This window comes from Citrus sinensis, chromosome 6 (assembly GCF_022201045.2).
Source record: "Citrus sinensis cultivar Valencia sweet orange chromosome 6, DVS_A1.0, whole genome shotgun sequence".
NCBI lineage: Eukaryota > Viridiplantae > Streptophyta > Magnoliopsida > Sapindales > Rutaceae > Citrus > Citrus sinensis.
This window is the reverse complement of record NC_068561.1, coordinates 10931934-10940069: the sequence shown is the minus strand read 5'-3', so window position 1 is coordinate 10940069 and position 8136 is coordinate 10931934.

Below are 8136 nucleotides of genomic sequence, written 5' to 3'. Positions count from 1 at the left end.
AACTTGTGTGAGGTGTTGTCTTGTAATATTTTCTGTAGTTTCAATTTGAACTGTATATGGATTTGCCCTTTGTTAAAGATTTAAGAAGGATATTAGTTTAGTTTAGCTGATATCTTGTACTCGTAATTGCAAATTTACAATATTTTTTTTTTTTGTAGAATGAGCTGAAGAGTCAGGTTGAACAAGGAACATTCCAATCATAAGGGTCACATGACATTCTAGGTGAAGCTCTTCAGAAGCAGCCAAATGGAAGCAGGGTGCAAGGAGTGGGGCAATTCGTCACCTCATCTATGTACTTTCATGTCCCTGATGCCACTGAATTAGCAAGAGAAAGAAAGATGTATCAAGAGAGTTTCCAATTCATGTCTGCTCAATTAGAACGCATGAATGCAAGGTTAAATGTGTACAGCAATACTGAAGTTGGAAGTTCTAACTTTTCTAAGCCCAAAACTTCCACTGGTGTTCAAATTAACAATGATCAACAATCCCCTGAAACTCTTGGAAAAAGAAAGGTATATGGCCTGTTACATGTCATTATTTTATTTCCATTTGTATATGCATGTATTACTACTAATGGTATGTATTTTTATTATTGCATAGGCTGATTTCCCATCGGGTAAGTCGACTCCAAAATCTGTGAAGAGTAAAATCAAGGGCAGTCCCACCACAATTTCCCAAGCAACTCCTCAACAAACCCCCGAAAAAGTAGAGTGTGAAATTACTTCAAAGCTCACTCCGAGAAGATCTCCTAGACTAACTCCTAAAGTACTAGATAGGCAGTTCTCCTGTCATGACTAAAATACCCAACAAAGAACCACCAGTCATCAGACCAGCAGAAGTACCCAAAAAAGAACCACTGGTCATCAGACCAGCAGAAGTAGCCAAAAAAGAACCCAGAGTCATCAGACCAGCAAAAGTAGCCAAAAAAGAATCCCGAGTCATTAGACCAGCACGATCAAGAAAGAATGACAGGAGTGAATATATGAACACGTTTACCATGTTCATCGAGAATTCTTTACCTCCGTTGATTAGGATTCGGCATGACACAGTAACCTTTGGTGAAATTTGGGAAACACACTTGGACAAAATGATTTGTGCTGAAATCATCGAGTTTAAAGAGGTCTCAAACTGCATCATTAACATATGGATCAAGTACGGTAAATCATAACTTATGTTTTAGTAAACTAGGCCCTATTATTTTGTTTCCTATATTCAAACTTACTTCGTTATGTATATTTGTTTCCTCTTAGACACCTGTATGAGGAGATGGAGAGCAATGGAAGTACTAAACCAGTTCAGTTTGGGCTTTTTGATAAGCTATTTCCAAGGGTCAGCTTCAAAGACAGGACTCAATACATTTCAAAACTGTTAGGCTTGGCAGAATTGGGACAAGTCATCGTATTCCCGTATAATCCTGGGTATAACCTTTTTCATTTGCTAGTTATATTCTTTAATTTGTAGATTAATCACGAAGTTAAAAACTTTTACTTGTAATTCATGTGTGAGAACAATTTTTACTTTGTTTAGTGCCCACTGGGTGTTATTGGCAATTGATATGGTGAGACGTACAACCTATTACCTTGATCCTTTGGAAGGTAGTCCTGATGAAGAGCTAATACAGATTGTCAATCAGTTAAGTTTGTTATTTGTACCTTTGATCCTGCTATTTTATTTTTATGTCTTATGCTAATTATTTGCTAACGTTAGTTATATCTTTTAATTGTAGGGGGATTCGAATACATCAGAGTTTAAATTCTGATACAAAGGCCAATGTTCAATGGACACCTGTCAAGGTAAAAATCAGACAAACCTAACTAATTATTGTTAACGTACAATAAAAAATTAATGTAATTTTGATCTTGTAGTGTCCGAGTCAGCCAAGCAGCTTTGAATGTGGTTACTATGTGATGAAATACATGTAAGATATCATCACAAATGTGAATGTTCTGAAAAATAATGTAAGTATTGAAAATGATTTTTACAATACTGCATCATATTGTTTTAATTTATTGTGAAATGAATCAGCTCAAACACCTGTGTGCTTCTTTACAGTTATCTTTTTATTGCGTATTGTATGCATTTTATAAACTGTGAGGGTACTTATAATGGTGACTATGTTGCATACTGTTGAATAGATTATATGAATATCCATATAGACATGAATTAGGATTTGGGATATACACAATGTACTGCATATCCCAACACAAAACAATTGTTTAGGTTGCAAAGTAGTTGCTAGTGGGGATGTGCTATGGTGTCGTTGCATGTACTTTACTTTGATGAGAATAAGTTGTCATCCTAATAAAGGTTTTGTATCTACATCCATATTTGTATTAAATCGCGTACTGTTGGGGTTCACAAGTTGCTTCGGCTATCAAGTATTGTTGCTGTTGGGGTTTACAAGTTGTTGTTTTTTTTGGAATTACCGTAATCAGGATGTTCAGTATTTACCTATATAATTTTGGATAAAAAAAATATATTTAAATGAATAATAATTAAGTAGTTTAGTCAAGGATTTTCGGTGAATAACTTGTTGTTTTAAAATTAAAGTTCAAGGGAGTTGAGGAATACACTGTCAAGGACCTCTCGCGACTTCGTGATCAGTGGGCTACATACGTTGCCAAGTTAATTACAGCCTACAATCGCGAGGTAAAATACAAGTAATTTATGATTATTTTTCCTTAAAAATATACAAGACTTATTTTTTGTGGTGTGCTAATTGATTTTATATACTTGTAGGTGGAAACAAAATGAAGGCATCTGCAGACTCCAAAATCAGTGACATTGTTATATATTTTTTCTTCTTGGCTAAATTTTCCGAAATTAATTTAGTACTTTATCGTGTATACTACTTGTTCAAAGCTTAATTTAGTACTTGAACTTGTTTTTTACCCCCAAACAATGATGTATTTGAACTATTTTAATTTAACTGATGTATTTGAAATGTGTATTATGTGAATTGCATTACAAGATTTGGTATGTTTAATATATTTTGGGTTTATTTTAATTGTAAAATAAACAGGAATAATGTGATTAAAAAAATAAAACACAACCGGTATAGCACCGTTAATACTGACACTAATTATTTAAATGATGATAAGAGTTTTTTATGTTACTGAGTCAGTGGATTCCTGATACTGTAGTCACATAAATCAGTGACATGTAAATAGTATCATTAAATGCTAATACAATTGAGTCACTATCCTTGTGACTCTCTAGTGACACAAAATACTGACATAGAAATAGTATCAACTGATACTAACATCATAGTATCACTATTGTGGTGATACTATAGTGACACAAAATACTGACGCAAAAATCACTGACACAAAAAATTAGTGTCAGTGTGTTCTGGCTTGAGCATTACTGACACAATTAACAAATGTCAGCAAAAGTAATTACTGACACTAAATTGGTGTCAGTAAAGCCCATTTTTCTAGTAGTGACAGGTGCTCTATTATAAACTAATCACCAATCATTTCCTTGATCTATTCAATCTTAAAGCTCTATTAACAAGAAGGCAAAAATATAGTAGACCTTATTGAAATCTCCTAATATTAATGTTAAAATATATAATATATAGTGGACCTTGATAATAATTATGATAAATGAAAAATAACAAGAGCACGTGAGTGAAGATTAACATATAAATAACACAATAAAGGTACTACATACCCCTTTTAAAGAAATCTAAATTCAAAAAGTCGATAAAATAATTTATCAAAATCAAAGCCCCTCCTTACAAATATGAATAGCATAAAAGCACCCTTCCATAAAGTTCACATATCATGAAATAAATAATGATTAGAAGATTCTCAAATATTTATCTAAAACAAAGTAAAGCTTAAATAAATTCATCATAAGAAAAGCTTAAATAAATTCATCATAATCAATTTATAGAACAGAAAAAAGTGTTAAGACTAAAATTTTAAACCTTATTTGAATTTAACAAAACAAAAAAGAGTATAGAGACTGCATACATAAACTTCATACATGTGCATGAATACTTCTAAACTTCAAAGTTAAACTTAAATAAAGATAAACATACAAATTACAAAACAAAGATGAGTTTTGTTCGTTTAAACTCACTTAAATACATGTACACGTTCAACAAACCAACAAAACATGCATTTACATTTTAATTTTTCATTTCATTTATTTAACTAATTCTTTAGATTGTAATATCTCATTTGGCACAATAAATTAGTTTGTTTAATACATATCCCATGTCATTGTAGTATTCTATCTTTTGGTTTCTTGAACTTAAGGATATTTTACACAAAACAATTCATACCCATATAAAACAATCTTACAAATTGATGCAAACAAATGAAAGAGCATTTGAGTATAAAACAATGAATTAATTAGGCAACTTACTGCTTTCATGGATGAAATAATGCAATCCCTACGAGGAGGCTCACAGCATTGGATGGCAACCTGCCAAATAGCAAATCAAATAGACGTCATCAACTTGCCATAGCTTTTACAAAAACGGTACAAACATATTACATATTCTAGAATGCCAACCTGCCAAATAGCAAATCAAGGTAACCAAGACTATGGAGAATTCTAGATTACTTTAAATTTCTCCTTGTCCTCTCTTATAAAAGCATTTCTTGAAAACAACAGCTTTGTAAGTGTCTGTTACAAGAAAAAGATGCATATGACTCAAAAGCCAGTTGATTTTTCATGTAACAAGCAAAACTTAAATGCATTATGTAGAAGTTAGAACTATAAATGAAAACTATTAAAAATAATTTTCTGTGATTACTAGAAGCACAATGTCCTATTTAAAAGAAAATTACTACAAACACTTTTCACACTTAGAAAACAATTTTCTTCTAAATTCAGTGAAAGATTATAAAATAAATGAAATACGTATTTTATTTGTAAATCAAACTTAGGATATAGTTTTGAGCTTGACTCCATATGCAGTTGCATGCATTGTTGGATTAAATCTTTATTTTTACACAATGTTATTTTATTATTGGATTAAATCTTTGAGAAAGTAAAGTTGCATGTGATGTTAATATGTGTTACGTGGTTTCATTTATATAAAAATGATAAGTGTAGAGAGTAATGTATGCACCCAAATCTTTATGCATATCCCAAAAAAAAAGAATAAATAGATTATGCAAATTACAGAGAATATGCAGCTTCTAGCAAGTTAGACTAGACCACCAAAAAAAAAATGTATTTGGTGTAAACAAAGCAAACTACAAACATAAAATGAAAGCATACCAAATAAGCTAACATCAGAGGGCACAAAAATCTTAAATAGATTATTTCAATATTTTTTCAATTAAATTTCACATGTTTTGCCATTTATTATAAAATTAGTTTGATATTATCTGCTCTATCATTCTTTCGTAAAAAAGATAAAAAAGAATTCATAAAGCATTGTTAAAGCAAATCAATGGACATGATCAAATCAACTAAATTTTCTATGAAACTCATATTACTATTATTTTTTGAATATATATATATATAGTACCATAAAGGAAGCACAATAAAATTTGCAAAATAAAGCTTACTTTCTTTTAACTTTTTTCCCTAATGTTTAGAAATTAGACTTTCCTAGGACTAAAATTTTACTTTATTATTTTTATTCGTAGGAGCCAGGTCAAAAAGGTAGTGTAAGGAGCAAAGTGTGTGAGTGTGCGAGAGATTTGTTGAAAGGTAAATCAACAAACAACTTGTGATTAAGCTTTCATTTCATTTTTAATTATTCTTTAAACGTTACTACTCTTGATTTTGCATTTCTAAGCTATAAATGGATTCATTCATTCATTCAATGTTAGATATAGATATATACAAGGTCGCTATAACGCGACACCCCATCTGTTTGACAAAATTACTGAACAAATCAGTTAATACCCTCTAACATAATTGGCAATTAAAATATAACTAGCAATTGAAGATTCTCTTTAAGACTTGAAGAAGCAAGATTTGAGACCTAAAATTGTTGTTTTAACTTTTGAACATTTGAAGAAGCAAGATTTAAAGATACTCTTTAAGACTTAAACCAGCAAACCTAGCCACTATGGCTCAAAGTCTTGAAGAGATTTTGTGGAGTATTGGTAAACAGTGGCGTGGTACTGTGGTGGTGGGAGGCTAGCGTAGCTATCAATTTTATTGGTTGTTAGCTGCCGGTGGCACAGTGGCATGGCGGTGACTCATGACAGTAGAGAAAGGCTTGATTGTTAGCCTACATAACTATAAAATGATTGATTTTGATGATAACAAACCACATGTTTTGGATAAAAAATAAGTACACATTATGATTTTATAATAAGAAAATGATTTTATGAAATTAGTTATGTTTTCAAGATGTGGACGAAAATGAAAAAGATTGATTTTAATAAGTATTGTTTTAAATTCTGAATTTGGGCCTATTTGTAAATATTTAAAACATTTTGAGCCATCTATAATTTCCACATATTTGGGCCATATCATAATTTCACAAAGTTTTGAGAATAACAAGCATTATTTAGAAATTCTGAAATTGGACGTCTTTGTAAAGTTTTATGATTTTGGGGCCATAATGCAATTATATAAAGTTTTAGAGCAAACTATAATTTTAGAAAATAGTTCACTGCAGCGGTCACTGTAGCAAAGCGGCTAACCGATCCGGATTAAAGAAAGCGGCAAACCGATTATGGGCAAAAACTCTCTGGAATGAAAGCGGCTAACTGGATTCAGGAAGCGGCATATCGGATGTGCAAAAATTTAAATTTTTGAACATAACGGTAATATAAAGCAGCTAACCAGATTCACAAAAGCGGCAAGTTAGTTATCACCAAAAAGTTAATAATAGCTAGTTTTCTTCCTCAACTATAAATTGACTCAAATCAAACTCATTTGATATGATGCAACCATTAATATTTTGAGCATTTCTCTGCAAATCTAAAAGCATAAACTTTGTGTATTCATTTCATTTATTCACACATATTGGGCTTTCATTTGTATTCAAACACATTGTGTGAGAAAAGTTTTTATAATCCTTTTTGTAAAATCAAATTGAGAGGTTGTAAGTGTTGGGATACACTTGGGTTAAGAGATTAGGGATAATCTCTTATTGTAAAGGTTCATTGACACCTTGGAAGTCAATCGTAAGTATTTGAAGCCTTGGAAGGCTTCGATAATGAAATCCTCAAGTCCGGTGTGCTTGGAGGCGTGGACGTAGGCAGGGATTGTCGAACCACGTAAAAATCCTTGTGTTTGTTGTCTCTTCCCTTACTCATTTATTATTGTGATTTATTGAATTTATTGTTTTTGAATTTATTAAGACATTAGATTGAAGTGTTGTGTGATTTATTTAACTTAAATTTTTAAAATCCCAATTCACCCCCCTCTTAAGTTGCATAACTTGCATTTCATTGATGCGGTGACACGTGACGGAGGCTTGACGGCATGACAGAGAGACTTGACGCTGTGACTTGTAATGAAGGCTTGATGGCATGACAGAGAGGCTTGACGCTGTGACCCGTAACAAAGGCTTGACGGCGTGATAAAGAGGCTTGACACATTAACGGGAATGTATGAGACGTGAGCCGGTGGTGGAGCACTAAATTGAGAGCAACAACACCTCTCTTTCTTTTAAAGTATTGTAATGTTAATTGTTAGGGACTTAGGGTTTTTTTTTTGGCGCCTTATGAGTGTGAGATGTGAGGTATCACGTGCGAATGTGTGCGCATTTTTTTTTTTCAATTGTTAGTGATACCTTAGTGTCATTATCACAATTTTGAATGGTTTTTGTCTAAGACTTAAAAGCTTGATTTTTATAGGCCTTTGGTTCAAGTTCTATTTGAAATAACATTAGAATTATTTTGATTTTTTTTACTGACACCTTAGTAGTAGTGATCTTTGATGTAAAATTTAGAGCCACCATAATATCAGTACTTTGTGATACTTATATAGTAAACATGGAAAATGGTCTACATGTATATAAATACTGATATTTGTTAATAAAGTGTCACGAGCTAAGTATTACCAAATACTATTTTTCTCGTAGTGAGCAACAAACTATGTCTCTAGAGATTACAAAGCAACAATAGGCTGTAGATTTACTTTCTGACTAACCAAGCAACCAATCACCATGAATAAGTAGCTAGAGATTGACTTTTGCCAGCTAAA